The following is a 14,331-nucleotide window of genomic DNA, read 5'->3' as shown; positions in this document are numbered from 1 at the left end:
TGAAATTGAATATCATCTAGATATTTTACGCGCTACAAAAGGTGGTGCTTGTTTGAAGTTAATAAGTGTTGTAAACAAAAGTGTTTGAAATGCCCTGTTCACCAATAAAGCATGCATGTAAGTACATTACTTTGTTGTTTTTTTTTTATTAACACCTAAAATGCACCGAATAATTTATGATCACTGTATATTAATTAACTTACTCTAATCCAAAAGAATCTGCGTTAAAACAATGATGTCATCGATAAAAAATTACTTGCATTGTTGAGACAATAATTGTTAATATTCTTAATTTAACATAATGAAATTTAAGTAATGTTTTTAAACCAATCGTTTTGTTTTTATATATTTTTAAATAATGAAATGATTTTTATTTTGGTTTAAAATTATTACACAGTACTTTTCTACCACATTTTGATCTTCTGTTATTTTTTTTTAATAAAAATCAAGTTTTTGTAAACTTTTCTTTATGTTCAGTTGAAATGACAACATACCGTACTCAGATTTAAATTCTCTACAAGTTTTGTTGCAAAATTTTATTTATTTACTTGGAATTTACCAAAGTTATTGAACGTCAAACCTAAAAAAAATTGAATTTTGTGACAGTTTTTTTGTGCTTGACATAATTTTCTCAAACATTACTTGAAATTAATTTTTAGGACCTGTTTTATCCACTTTTTAAAAATCATCATATTTCTTCCTTAAATTCCTTGAATGTCAAAATGGTTTTATTTTACCCATTTATTGGATCCATAGTTATATGAATTTTTTTTTAGAACGTGTAATTTTTTTATTTTTCTTCCCTCAATTTCATACAAATTTTTTTATTCAAATAATTTATATTAAATTTAATTTAAAATTGCTGGTGAGTTTTATTCTTTATTTAATTATTTTTGTTTTTTTTTCATCTATAATTCATATTCTTAAAATAGTTTCGGAAGTTACTATCATCAGGAAGTATTATTTTCCTGATATAGCTCTAGAGCTATGCAACAATAAGCGATCAAAAAATGGTACGCATGGCCTTTTTTTCGACATTTCACGACCCAGGGATCCTAAAAACAAATAAAGTGGGAGGTAATGTTCGTACATATTTGTAACACTTATTTTTTTACATGTACGTACACGCTTATTTATGTACATACATACGTTCATTAACGTACGTATGTATACGAGTATGTACCTGCGTTGACGTGTCTGAAGCATAATAACTTTTAACTCGATGAACATATATACACACACACAATATATGTGTACTTTTTACACTACTTCCCAAAAGGAGTCTAATGTAGTTAGAGTGTATAAATGCATGTTTGTTCCACCGTAGCAGCTCAACGGCTGAACCGATTTAGATGTATACCCTTCGTTGGAATCCTTATCGGGAGTCATAGGCTATATATATATATATATATATATATATATATATATATATAAATTTAAAAAACTTGAAAAACTATCGGATGAATGAATCGTTTTTGAATAACTTGCATCTCAACCCTTCATTCTGAACGATTCGGAAACCTCGTATCTCATACGTGTGAAGTTGCCTTACTAGTGTTCGTATACGACTGTCCAAGTTTGAGTACACGTATGTTTGTTTCACTGTAGCAGCTCAACGATTCAACGGACTGTCACATGCACGCTCTTTAATTATTCTACATTAGTACTTATATTAAATAGTATTGTTTTGTCAATAATGTTTTTTTGGCAGTCGTGTTTTTTTAATTTTTAAAATTTATCTCTTGTTATTTTAAATACAGTCGGTCAAAAGTTTTTCAAATTTTTTTGAAAGTTTATATTTCATATATTTTTATATTTCGTATATATAATCAAGAATTGTTTACAATTTATTTTTTAAATTGTAGACCCGGAGAGAAAATGCAGTAAAGGTTTTGAAAATGATCTCTTTCTTATTTTAGCCTTTGTTGAAGTAGGTGTTAGATTTAGAGAAAACTTTACTTAAGCAAATTTGTTAAGCTTAATATATATATGAATATTATATTCATATATATGAATATTATATATCATATATATGAATATTTTTAGAAAAATCTTTCTTAAAATTTATTTCCGATCTCTAAAAAATATAAATTCTGTGTTTTGTTTTTCTTTTTTAGCTCTAATTCTTTAATTTTTATTATTCATAACCGGAAAAGTGTGAAATTCTTTGCCAGCTTTCTTTTGATAAGTATATTTTATTTTTTTCTTGAATTTTTACGGGAATCGACTACTAAGGTCTCGTCACGTTCTTAGAAAGAAATTAGTATCACCATCAGGATCGTCATATATAAGGGTGTATAGAGCCCTTACATTTTATTTAAAAGTACAATCTACACAGAAACATTAATCACAACAACAAGACAAAACAACACTTATGGGGGTGTAAAGGGCCCCGTTATTAAAATTTGAGATAAGGTTCTCAAAAGACCATGAAATTAAAAATACAAGATATTAATACCATTTGCTTCTTCTACGTGTCTCGTTTATAGTTTGTTGAAGCACCCTCGGGCCGACCAGAACCGCCGTTGAGCAGTATATCAGTCGCGCCAGGGCGCCGTGGCAGTTGACTCCTCCTTATAAATAAATAGGCTACAGGCATGCACCACGCACACCCATAGCCTCGCGCCCTCAATCCACCCTTGAGGGTCTCCCATGCCATCATCGGAACACCCCGACTCACTGCTCTTGAATGCAGACGAGCCAGGGTGGCCTAGGCAAGAGGGCTACCTCCCGTCACTACACGTGCCACGCTTCGAGAATTCCACATTTAAATGAAACTACCTCTTAGAGATTCATTAACACAGCTTTAAAATTTTCACTTTTATAGACTTCTAAGAAGTCCACTGGCGTGTAAAAATGCAACTATCTTTTCTTCATTTCCATTATCCAGATCAGCAGTAATATCATTTCTAAGACGGAACCTCTTTCTGAGGTCCTCATATATGGTACACTCTTCTATTAGATGCTTGACTGTCAGTGTTTTATTACCAATACCGCACATTGGTCTCTCTTCGCCGGTTAACAAATATGAATTTGTTAATCGCGTGTGACCGATTCTAAGTCTGGTCACAGTTACTTGTTCTCGGCGAGTCAACTTCACGTCGCTTTTCCATTTATATGGAGTTTTAATTGAGTTTAATTTTGTATTTAAACTCCTCCATTCAGTATTCCACTTGTTTTTAACTACGTTAGTTAGAAGTTTTTAACATCTGCCACTCTTACAGGAGATGCATCCAAATCATCGCAGACTGTTGCCTTTCTGGCAGCTTCGTCTGCGCTCTCATTACCTGTAATATCAGCATGTCCTGGGGTCCATACAAATACGCATCGCTGTCCTCGTTGATTTAAAACGTATAAAATAGACAGGATGTTTGAAATTAGGACATTCTTAATGTTTTTGTTCCAATTGCAACAGTATATTTTATTAAAATCAGTACAGCTGTTGTAATTACTAGAGCACAAACAAAAATATTACCACCCACCTTGATTATTTTTATAAAAATTATCTTTGAAAATAGAATTTTAATAATTTATAGAAAAATATATGATATAATATCGATTGAAATTGAATTAAATGAATGCAGTTTGAGTTTTATTTTACGAATTATTAAAAAGCAAATTCTGAAATGAAGGGAAGTTTTATATACATAGAGCTATAGTTTTACTTTTAGAGAAAGATTACTATTTCCTGTATAAGCAATAGTATATAATCTATTAAATACATTGAACCCGTTTTTCTTTTTTTTTTCTTCCTACAAACGCCAACCCACCTTACGCAACATTTTATACAAGTATTGTAGGAATATACGTTGTAATAAATTATTTATACTAAGTTATTATTGTTATTATTGGCACTACACTACATACCTCCTCCACCTTTTATATATGTATATATCACGTAATAATTGTGTAATATTACATTCATGTAATAATTTCATCATCAATTTTTTTTTTTTATTATTTATAAAATGTATATTAGAATTTCATTAAATTTATCGTTCTTTATATTTTTGTTTTATTAAGGTTTTTATTTTATTTATTTTTTTTTTATGAATGAAATTATTAACTCTTATTTTATATTATGACTATGTTATTACATTATTTTTTTTATTCTTTATTTACCTTCCTAAATTTTTTATTACAGGGTACAATAATAAATATATGAACAAATCATATTATTATTTATTATATTTATTTATTTTTTTGTTTTTATTTATTGTAATAAATTTGTATCCATTTCTTTTTTTTAATTTTTATTTCTTTACATTATAGCATAAAGTTTATATAATTTTTCACTTTCCCGACTATTATAAGAGGAAAAGTATGGTTATCGTGATATTACTATGCAGGATGATATTGAAATATGTAAACGACTTCAAAACTGAGGGATACTAAAATTTAGAAACAAGTATGGATATCGACAACTTGCCTGTATTTTTAAAAATAAATTTCATAAATTTTAATTAATATTTTTATTGATGTACTCGTAATCCAGTAAAAAATTATTATTTATATATATTATGTTTATTACATGTCTCATGTTTTCCTGTAACCTAATGTAATTTATGATGAAGCATGAGTTATAAATAATAAAATTAAACATACCAGTCTGTTACTTTCTTTTATATATATATATTTTTTTTTTTTTCAATAATTACGCTTTTTTTCGAATTTCATTACATAATTAGCTATTATATAACGACAATTTCTGATATTGCATTTTAAATTTGTAGTATAATCGAATGATTTATTATTGTTATGTAATTATTAGTTTCGTAAATTTATTGATTTTATTAGTATTGTTATTTTTTTAAACAATTTATTGAGTAAATAATGATTTGATGTACGTTTTTTCTCTTAGTTTTCTGCTAAATTACGTTGTCTAATAATTTAAAAAAATAATTTAGATTTCAATATTAAATTTATTCCAGGAAATATTAGTAATTCAATTACAATTATATATTTTTTTCTTATTTTCATCATTTAGCCAGTAAACGTAGAAATTTACATCATTATAAAGTTTATCTTGGGTTACACAACACAGCGTTAAGTGTAACTGATTGATAGTTTAAGACACTCCCATGTTTTGAATATGTTTAGTGAATTATGTCAAAGTTTAGAAAGTTTAGTTGATGAGATGGATTGTTGGACCGGTGATTGGCTTCTTGCTACTTATGAATCCTGTCTTCACTATCCTCTCTACTTTACTATTAAAAGTGACAATTATACTTACAACGCAAATAAGATTTTTACACATCTATGTGTTTACCAGTTTCTAAAGTCTTGACGAATAAAATTTGTTATTTTATTTTATTTATATATATAAATTATTCTGTTACTGAAATTTACAATAAATTGATACTGCCAGGGAATCTTTTTTTCGAGTTATTATGTGAACTACTTGTTCATATTTACCTTCTTATTTTGATGTATGAATAATTTCGTAGTAAAAAAAAAAAAAACGTTTCAATAAATATCAAATAAATAATAATTGAAAAATTCATGATTTTAATATGCGTGTCAAAATATAATGAAAATTATATTAATCTGTTAGTTTATTGTAGCGGAGTTGACGTTTCTTTCAAATGATTAAATTGAGCAAATATAAAACTCATGTCATGTTCATGACGAACAAATAATGGTATTTCCATAACTAAGAATAATGGCTTACTACAGGAAATGAAAAGTAATGTTATTTCTTACTAGTCTTCACTGAAATAAATATATGTATAATTAAACATCAGTGTATGCCAGCCCACCGAAATTTAGACAATATTTAACACTACAAAAAATATATCCACATTTTTGTTCACTACAACAGATTAGTTTTTTATTGAACTTAATTACTCTAAAAAAAGTAATTATTACCGTTTTTATCTCAGGCGTTTTACATTCATTACAGCCTTAAGATTGATTCATAGAGTATGAAGCAACAAAGTAACGTACAGTTTATTGTAAAAAAATTTGGATTATATATATATATATAAAATGCTACTCTTTTAAAGGAGGGATGATATTTTATGTAACGTGGGATAAATATGTCATAGAATTTATTTATATGAAAAGTAGCATCAAGAGTTTTTCATGTTATGAGAACAATTGATAATACTGAAGTATAAGTTAAATACAAGAGCATTTAATATATTAAAAGGGAATCTTTCAGAGTAAGTCATTTTGTCCCTTCTTCAGAGTGGTTATCGATGGGTTAAAAAAGTGGCCCCCATTTTAAAAAGATTTGGGAAGTTCTTTGGTGTATAGCAAAATAAGAAATTTTTTTTATATATATAGTGATTTATTGTTTGGTATGTTCTTTTTATCAAATTACATGTGTTTGTAAATTTCATATTGTTCAAATTTATTCAGATCCTGGTTTTTATAAGCTAATTGTAAAATTTGTATTCTTTAATTAACGTTTTTGTACAATGCATTCGAAAAGTTACTGTACACCTGTCTTGCACTAGTAAAATTCATAACAATGACTTACCTTACAGTAGATATCCCCATGAACTTCCAGACATATTTCTACGCTTTTCTCCTTCTTGTCGTAAACTCACAAGTTGTTCATGTGAAATTTTTTTGGTGAAATCACGAATATTATTCTGGAGGCTATGGGGATTTCCTCGATAACATTACTTTTTGTATAACCTCAGAAGTAAAAATCCGGTGGATTTAAGTCAATGAACGAGGTGACCACAAGCCCTTAGAAATGATTTCATCTCCGAAAACCTCTTTCAATATTAACGGCCTGGATATATGTGTGGTCGCGTCATCTTGTTGAATCAAAGGATTATTAATTTTGTCTTCGGTTAGCTCTTCCATGAACTGGTGAATGATTTTACAATAATGAACTGAATTTATTGTCCCAGAGAAGGATTATTCGTTCTTATTATTTTTCCCCTGGATATCGCAATCCACATCCCAATCTTCTTGTCATGTAGAGGAATTTCATGTACGACATGTGGGCCGTTGGTAGATCACAAACGTTAGTTCTGTGCGTATACATACCCTGATAAAGGGAACCGTGCTTTATCAGTACAGAAAATATAATCCAAAATATCATCAGAATTGTCCGCTAGAAACTATTGAAACCTTTCACTTTCATTTTCTACAATTCACAATTATTGAATTCGCTTTCCACAACCGATAACTTTGTTGAACCGCTTCATTATATGGGTTGAGACTTAACTTTCTACGAATTGCCTTGTATGCAGTTACAACACCATTGTTTTTCTGTTGGCCGACTTTCACATGGACTTGGGATTACGTTGCTTAACAGCTTACAGTTTTACAGTTTTTCTTCATAGAGTACTGATGGTCTACCATTTCGCTCACAATCCTTTACCGATACCGTCTCCCTAAATTTCTCGATTAGCGCCCTTACATTATCGATTAAGAACGAGTGTATCCGAAAATTTAACGGAAAACCGGTCTTTCACTGTCTGTGTATACTTACCATTCTTATAGAAGATGTATTCAACGAGAAATATTTGCTATTCTAAATGAAACACCATTTTGTGCGCACACGGAAAAACGATATAAATCGTCCAAAGTAAATGAACACAAAAAGAACCAGATTAAACAAACTACTTGTATTTTGTTAAGACAAAAAATATTTGTATTAAAAGTATAGATAAAGCACTGATGAAATTTATTAATTTTTATGTTGATGTTGTGTGTGTTAATTATACGTATGTGTTTTTATGTATGTTTATCTCCGAACGTTCTCTGGAAGAACGATTTTCAAATTAATTTAAAATTAAATAGTTGATAATTTTTTATTACTTTTAAAAGAATACAGGTTTATAATCATTTTTAAAAAACTGAATAAATATGGTAACGGTTTTTTTCTTTTCCAGCAGAGAAACTCTACAATATTCCGCTGTAATTCAACAGGGCGTTGTTTATGTTATGTAAACATAATTAATTCTTTATAAAAATGACATAATTTATTCAAACAAATTTTTTTTAATTTCATATATATTTAACGGTCTCTTTATTTTCTTAAATTGAGTTAAAATTTATTGCTTGACTAATATTAATTTATTTACATATTATAAGTTATTGATTTTAAAATATTGTTATTTAATACCGGGACATAGTTCTTAACACATATAAACAAATAAATAATACTGAGAAATAAATTTTATATTACAGTCGACAGTTCTCGATGTAATTATATAAAAAAAAAGTAGGTTACATTTGTATGTGAAATTTAATTAAATTTAATATAGATAAGGTGTTATAATAGTAATAAATTATGTACGTACTGCATAATATAATATAATTTAATAGTAGGAAGTGAACGAGTGGGTGGAATGTTTTTTTTTTTTTTCAGTTTTAAACATTGTCATGAGAAAATATTTAAAGTAAAATATAATGATGACGTAATTTACAAACTGGGTTTGTAAATTAAGGCCGGTTTGTTTGTAAGTTATATCCATACAGCTGTCGGTTGTTCTATATTAATACCATGTAGTGAAAGTAGATCATGCTGTAATGGACCAACGATAGAAAGTGCTCCTTTTTTTATATCGTATCATATTTATCCATATCTCTCTCTTTCTTTTGTTCTTTCTCTTATTTTTTTAAAGTTTCTCTTTTTTTGTTTCTTCTTTTGTATTATGTATACTATTACAGTTTATCTCCAAGAAATATTTAAGAAAAATTAACAAATCAAAAGCATGAATATTCCCGAGAAAATATCATTTTTATTTTTCATAATGTAGCGTAAACCATCCTAGAAAGTATCGATGATTTATTTTATTATTTCATATCAAAATAATATCGCTATAGAACCAGAATAACCTTTATTAAACACATCGAAGTCTGTTTGTAATGAAATTTTAAAATATTGATATAAATAATAATTAAATTTTAAAATAAATTAAATCTGCAATTTTTATAATCGAGATAGAATTGAATTATTAAATTAATTATTAAATTATCATTAAATTATTATGATATCATATTAAATATAATTATTATTAAATTATCTTATCGTTTAAAAATTCAACAAAGTAAATATGTGAATATTTATTAAATTTTAATATGTTTTCCTTACTTGGCAAACATTCCATATTTTTTTAAGTATATGTTCACCTTTATATCACGAATTAGAAGCGAAGCTGTTTATAGCTTTAGACTGAATAAAGTTGCAGTCGTTATCATACAAGTTTCCGAATTATTATACGACAAAAATTTTAAATTCCATGATCTTTTCGATGTTTCATTATTATTTTTCTAACTAGGTATGTAGATTTATTCTATATACCTAGATATTTTTTTTTTTAAATAGTACATTATGCAACAAGCCTATAATGATAGTCATTAATGCACGAGTGCGAAGTAAGTTACGACGGGAGCCTTGACCATTATAAAGTTGCATATCGTATTTTTTGTACGGCTGAGAAAATATTGGGATTATCGATCTAAATCAGTGATAGAATACATTGTTTACGGAATACTTTTTTTTTAATTATTTAAAAATATATTAAAAAGTACATTTCTGTGGCAATTGGTTATTAGTTTTAATTTCTGCTTTTTCTTTAATATCGATCGGTATTAAAGACATTTCTTCCTCAAAATCCGACAGTTAACAAAAGGATAAACAGTTTAATATAGAAACTTAGTTACCTATTGGTAACTAAGTTACCAATAGTATATTTACCTATTTGGTAAATATACCAATAGGTAACTATTTTCAAAATAAAATCTGCTTGTTAACTACTAAATTGGATTAAAATCAAAGTAAAAAAACAGCCGATATATTAAACAATACCCGGATCTGATTGGTTAGAGGTTGAAAAGTGTAGGCTTTTGATTGGTTGGTTGAACACCTGTATCATAATTAAGATTTGTTTCATTGTGATATAGGATTCAGCCGTGTAATTCAAAAATTATAATACAACTCCTTGGCGCGAGTGGTAGCGTCTCGGCCTTTCATCCGGAAGTCCCGGGTTCGAATCCCGGTCAGGCATGGCATTTTCACGCACGTTACAAATCATTCATCTCATCCTCTGAAGCAATACCTAACGGTGGTCCTGGAGGTTAATAAAAAAAATAATAAATCTGTAGAAAAAATTATTTTTTCACTGAAAATCATTGTAGCCTATATTAAAAACATTTCCGAGTTTTTACAGATTTTGATGTTTCTTGATTTACAATAAATCAAACAGTACAATATTAATAGTAAAAAATTACGGAATTTGTATGTTGGGTTTTTTTATTTTTATTATATATGTCCAGATTATATGAATTGATTTACCAATGTGGAATGTTAATTTTTATGTATGGGGTGTTGATAAGATTAATGTTTGGTCACAATCGGCCAATGGATTCATGGATCGCAATCGACCTGGGGAAGTTTTAATCAATGGGTAGGTAAATTTTTCATATATTTTATTAAACAATAGGTAGCTAAAATACTTTCTGATAGTGTTTGATCTGATTCAACCTTCCACAAAAAAAGGAGGGGGTTAAAAAGCATTTTTTACTTTTTTTGATATCTGAACTCAATTCACATTCTTGTACTAATCAGATAATTCTATTTCGTTAATATGTTGTTATTTTGGTTATGTTTTAGACAATTTCATGGGGAATAAGCCTATTTTCTTTTTCTACTTATTTTTTGTTCGTTATCGTCTTCAGACTAGATTAATCAATTTTTAAGAAATTTTGTACGATGAATTCTGAATATGAGTCATTGATACTATTTAATTTTGGTTACAATTGGTCTACAGGATTGGGAGTTTCAAACACCATGGGTCCATGGGTATCTCAAAATTTTAATGAGAACACGTTGAAAAAACGTGTTTTGTAATTAATCAGGTAGGTTAAAACTACTCCAACATTATTCTTAGGAAATATTTCTACTTATACCTTATAAGAACTTTCTTGAATTTTATGAATTATTAAATTTTCCTTAGAATAATATTTTGATTTATTAATAAAAAAAAACCTTTTTAAATATTTATAACAAAACGGGATAAAAGCATTATGTGACGTAACCAACCCATCTTTTCTTTACGAGGAAGCAAAAGGTATTATATTATATTATTTTCTGTTGGAAGAAATGTAAAAATTACAAAGAACAAAGGATTCAGACTTCTTTTGACATCTTTTATATTTCTTTAAGTTTTCTTTCTTTTTTGTTTACCTCATGTCCTCCTTAGTATTTGTTTCTTCTTGTTCCTTTTTTCCTTCTATGTTATTTATTTATTTTTTCTTTCTTTCTGTTTTTATTTTTAAAAACTACTCTACCACCAAAATAATATATATCACAATTCATTCATTCATTTCAGTATTTTTTTTTTTTTTTAGCCTCCTTAGTCTACATTTATAAGCTTCCTCTTCATATTACATCGTGCAAACCATGTCGACATCAGTTAAATGATTGTCCGCCAATAATATTTGTATACACAAACATTCATTTCATTTCTGAAATACGTTTTTAGTTAAGTTCATATTTCAGTTTCAATTCTCTGAAACTGTGTTATATACAGCCTCTGTATAAACCAGCCACTTATTCCAGCGTATATTTATTATATATCTATTAAAAAAAAAATCATGTTTTATTTATGCTTTTATTTTTTTTTGATAATTTAACTCTGGTTGTTTGATTTATTGGTTTTTAAATTTATGTACAGACGTTAGATACGTTTAAATATATATTTATATTCGTTTTATTTATTGTTCTTTTTTTACCTTTTTTTCATCCATAAATATATATTTTATAATTTTTTTTTTTTTTACTATCTTTCACATTTTTTCTCAACTTTTGTAACTTTTGTGTTGGAACATTGTGTGTGTGTGTATTATGTATTTATAGTTAAGTAAACATATTATGTAAATTTATATATTAAACTAGCCAGTATAAGCGGCTTTACTCGATTTTTATTTCATTTTATAAAATATGCCACATTTTGATATGCTTTGTTTTTAATAAATTTCAAAATTTTTACGTTTGTGTTTAGTTTTTTTTTAGACTTATTCATGCCATTGTACCAAGAATCAAATTCTCTACAAGTTTTATTTAAAAATGTTACGTGGTTATTACCCCCAGTTAACAAAATTATATCAGGCCAGATATAATGTGTTTTGGACCCCAATCTTTGGTCTTTTACATGAGATTACTGGAAAACGATTAAAAATACAGTTCTGAGACCGATTGTTTTTATTTGGTTTTTCAGCTCAAATAAAACCACTAAGTATACTCCTTAATTTGGGTCCCAAGAATTTCTGTGTGGCTTAATTTTAAAGGCGTAGAAATCAGGGCGAAATCTTTTATCACCCGATACTCGCGTTTCCGAACCTATATTTATAAGAACTTTCTTGTTTCTTTTCACTAGTAGAACATGTCCTGAAAATTTGTTATATTATTCGTGAATTATCCTGTGTTTAATAACTTAATTCAATAATGTTTTTATTACAGCTTCCTAGATATAACGCCATGTAAAATTAATATATTTTTTAATTATTTATTTATTAGGTAATGGTCTACTTAATAATTAAAATAACAAACAATATTGTAATAATCCAGATCACAATCTTTTGTTTTGGAGCAATACTTAATTTCCGTGTCCGGGAATAAAAACTATCATGTTATCCATTTCCAGTACTCCAGCTTTGATTGCTTTGTCACTTGGTAACAGCAGTTCCTTGAGTGTGCAAGCTTCTCCCATATTTGGACACAGGAACAAATGTTCCATTGTCTGGATCTACCTATCACTTATCACTGTCTACACATATCTACCTCACCATATTACTTCGACGTTTTGCCACTCCAGATCTAAGTCGATTCAGCGTCCGCTAAGTACTATATGGCAGCTGATATCTTCTAAGAGAGCTCCTCTTTGGATACCAGGCCGGTTACATCTGGTAACGTCTCCTTCCACAACTGTTAGCGCCGGGTTTCAGGTGGAACCTTCAAAGGTACTGTTTTCTGGATGAAGCTGTTTCTAGTTAAGCTGAATATTGAAAGCCAGCCTCATGGTTATAGGGTGTTTAGTGTCAGTCGTCTGTTTTTTCCTTTCCATTTCTCCCGTCACTTTCCGCCTTGGGCGGTGTTACTATACCAGCTAAAGGGTAAATCCTGTGAACTGGTTTTGGTTTCAGACAACCAGATACAATGCGCACTGTATCATTCAGAGTTTCATTTACATTTGTAGCAGTAAATCTTATATATCTATTCTATAACTTATTATATAATTAGATTATATTCATACAACTTTACTCAGAATCAAATTCCCTACAAGTTTTGTTTAAAACTTTTATGTATATATTATCCATTTAACAAAATTGTTTTAGGCCAAACATAAAATAACGTGCTTTTCGACCAAATTCTTTTGATTTTTACTCAGATTACTCAAAAACCCCTACTAAAAATACCGATTGCTTTTAAATTTTCAGAATACATTCATGTTATCCCAGGGAAAGTTTTAAGCTATAAATCGAGGTCCTAGGTCTGTTGGAGAGTGAAATATCACCCTTTATGCATAGAAGCTATTATCAGAGTTTCTATGACGAACGAGGAACACGTTGGAGGAAAGAGAGTTTTTCAGGTTTTAATTTTTATTTAACAGTATTATTCTCACAAACATAAGGATAACGAACACAGCGAGGTTACAACTAGACGGGAACGGCTATTATTAAAATAAATTAACTACGAATACACATTAGAACTATTTACATATTGTTAAAATAGGAATTAATTACGCATTTTTGTTTTTTATTTTTTTTTAACAGTTATTAATGGATTTTTGAGTATGTAAAAACATTTAACAATTAAATACAAAAAAAAACCTCAAAACTCTATCTATGTTTATAAACTATTAAAAAAAAGAAGAAAAACAAAATATATAAACATGGGAGAGATATGCAATTCAGCTATGACTAGTCCTAGTAAAAGTAAAGTAAATGGCTTATTATCTTTATGCTTGGACTAATCATATTTAGGTTGGAGTTTATATTTTTATGTATTAAGGTATCAATTTTTTTATTATTAATTCAGCAAAAATTATAACTTTAGGTAGGTTTTATGTTTTATTTTTGTAATTAACACGGTGTTTTTTTCTTTTTAATTCAATTATAAGTACTATGATGTGTATTTAACAATTAAAATGCATATTATTAAGTTCGTTTTTAATAAATTTTGATTTTATATGAATAATGTTATGAAAAATTTGTATTTTTTTATAATGTTATAAAAAATAACCCGTTTTATCGATAAGAAAATGGTTTGAGACTTTTTTTTTATAGTTTACTTGTATATTTATTTTTTTACCATATTTATTATTTATATTTTGTTATTAATGGTAAAAGGAAATGGGAGAG

This window comes from Lycorma delicatula, chromosome 4 (genome assembly GCF_047948215.1).
Source record: "Lycorma delicatula isolate Av1 chromosome 4, ASM4794821v1, whole genome shotgun sequence".
In the NCBI taxonomy this organism is placed as follows: domain Eukaryota; kingdom Metazoa; phylum Arthropoda; class Insecta; order Hemiptera; family Fulgoridae; genus Lycorma; species Lycorma delicatula.
This window is presented reverse-complemented; position numbering follows the sequence as displayed.